Source organism: Nyctereutes procyonoides, unplaced genomic scaffold (assembly GCF_905146905.1).
Source record: "Nyctereutes procyonoides isolate TBG_1078 unplaced genomic scaffold, NYPRO_anot_genome, whole genome shotgun sequence".
Taxonomy (NCBI): Eukaryota; Metazoa; Chordata; class Mammalia; order Carnivora; family Canidae; genus Nyctereutes; species Nyctereutes procyonoides.
In genome coordinates, this window is record NW_026575133.1 from 2160894 (window position 1) to 2163224 (window position 2331).

General features: G+C 40.3%; 1 non-coding gene across 1 annotated transcript; it reads right to left on the reverse strand.

Annotated features, from left to right (window-relative positions):
• Window positions 1-1657: 1657 nt before the first annotated feature.
• LOC129494012 (U6 spliceosomal RNA) lies at window positions 1658-1761 on the reverse strand. Its single transcript, XR_008661272.1, has one exon. It is a non-coding gene; the product is annotated as a U6 spliceosomal RNA (small nuclear RNA).
• Between the last annotated feature and the right edge of the window lie 570 nt (window positions 1762-2331).

A 2331-nucleotide genomic window follows, 5' to 3' on the forward strand; every position in this document is an offset into this window, starting at 1 on the left:
GGGTGACCATGCAAATTGCTTTTTTGCATCTAAAGAAGACTTGGACTCAACACTTGATTCATTTCACTCTCCCACCCTCGCTTCCGTTCTTTGCTACAACCTTGGCCTTCTCTGTTCAGCCTCTTTATTTTTCTCTCACTTCCTCTAAATAGAGGGGATGACATGGTTGGAATTAATGCTCCTGAACCAAAGACATTATTTCAACTATATATATTTTTTTATTTCCCAACCATTTATTTATTGCTGTTTATTCAAAATTCATATCTTTGTACATTGGCACGATGAAGTATTTCCCCCCTATAAACATTCCCGTGTAAATTTTGGGATACCTGAATGGTAGGTGTTTTTTTCTTAAATTAACATATACTGTATTATTAGATTCAGGGGTAGAATTTAGTGATTCATCAGTTGCATAAAACACCCAGTGCTCATTCCATCAAGTGCCCTCCTTAATGCCCATTACCCAGTTACCCCATCACCCCACCCACCTCTCCTCCAGCAACCCTCAGTTTGTTCCCTACAGTTAAGAGTCTCTTAACTGATTTGCCCCACTCTCTGTTTTTGTCTTATTTGATTCTTCCTTCCCTTCCCCTATGTTCATCTGTTTTGTTTCTTCAATTCCACATATGAGCGAAATCCATATGGTACTTGTCTTTGACTGACTTATTTCGCTTAGCATAGTACCTTCTAGTTCCAATCACATTGTTGCAAACGGCAAGATTTCATTCTTTTTGATGGCTGAGTAATACTCTATTTTATATATCTCAAATCTTCTTTATCTATTCACCTGCCAATGGACATCTGAGCTCTTTCCATATTTTGGCTATTGTGGATATTGCCACTATAAACATTGGGGTGCATGTGCCTCTTCGAATCACTATGTCTATATCCTTTGAATAAATACTTAGTAGTGCAATTTCTAGGTCATAGAGTAGTTTTATTTTTAATTTTTTGAAGAACCTCCATAGAGTTTTCCAGAGTGGCTGCACCAGTTTGCATTCCCACCAACAGTGTAAGAGGGTTCCCCTTTCTCTAAATAGTAGGCATTAAAAAATATATACTGATAACTATCTAATTAAATGTTTAAAAAAACTTGCCATTTTGGACAAAGTCCAATATTTCATAGTGGGCAGGACTGAGTATATATTTTGTGGAATCCAGTGCAAAATGAAAATGTGAGGCTCCTTGTTCAAAAATTATTAAGAATTTCAAGGCAGTGACAGCAGAACACTGAATCATGCATAGGGCTTTTCTGAGGGTGGGGCTCTGGATGACTGCACAGGCCACACACATGCCCATGGAGCTGGCCCTGATGGAGGGTTTTTATTAATGAAAGTGTACACACATAGACATAGGCACAATTCTCTGGGCTATTATAGAATTAACCAGAAATTCATGGTGAAAATTTAATTATGTGACCTCACCAAAAAGTGCAAACATCCTGTGGTGGTTTCCAATATACTTCCTGAGAATTCACTTATTTATAATGAGTGATACAGAGAAAATATTATAATTTGTTGTAGCACCTGGGCCAACTGATGAATGGGATGTTTTGGGTGATCTGTTTTCAAATTTTTAGAACTTAACAAAATACACTTAAAATGTGCTAAACATGGGAGGAATTTTGCACTTGTAGACTTGAAGCATTTGTTCTCTCAAAAATATGGAATACTTCACAAATTTGGGTGTCATCCTTGTGCAGGGGCCTTACTAATCTTTTTATCATTCCAATTTTAGTATACGTGCTGCCAAAGTGTGCACATGGAAGGAATTTTGAAGTTGCCTTTCCCCTAGAGCTGGAAGCATTTGTAATAAGGCATGTGGAAGAGCTCTGCATGCTGGGAACTGTGATTCCTGTTAGCCACCTCTTAACTAATCAACAAAAGAGAGGGTAAAGCCAGGTTTACAGCTGAGTGCATTCTGAAGAACAGGTTTCTCTGGTTCCAACAACTTAAATCACAGTCACATTTTTCTTCATTACGTGCCCCACACCTGGTACCCAAATGGTAGTTTCATTCCCTCCTGGTCCTTCTGCTGGTTTCATGGACACCACCCTTCCAGGTCCAAACCCCTTCCAGGTCCCCATCCAGTGTCCCCACCTTCTCCCTCCTGGGCAGTCTCTCTTCCCCTTGTGATAATGGAGTCATCATCCCATGTCCTTTCTTGCAAACTTTGCAGGAGTTTGCAAGATTTTGCAAAGTCCTCCACTGCCTGGACTTCTGCTGGCTTCAAACTAGGGAGGGCATTTCTCCCGGGGAATGGGGAAGAGTCATTGCCGGGACTCCAGGCTCACCTCTCTCCGGCAGGATTGGTTGCAGATGATGTAGACTG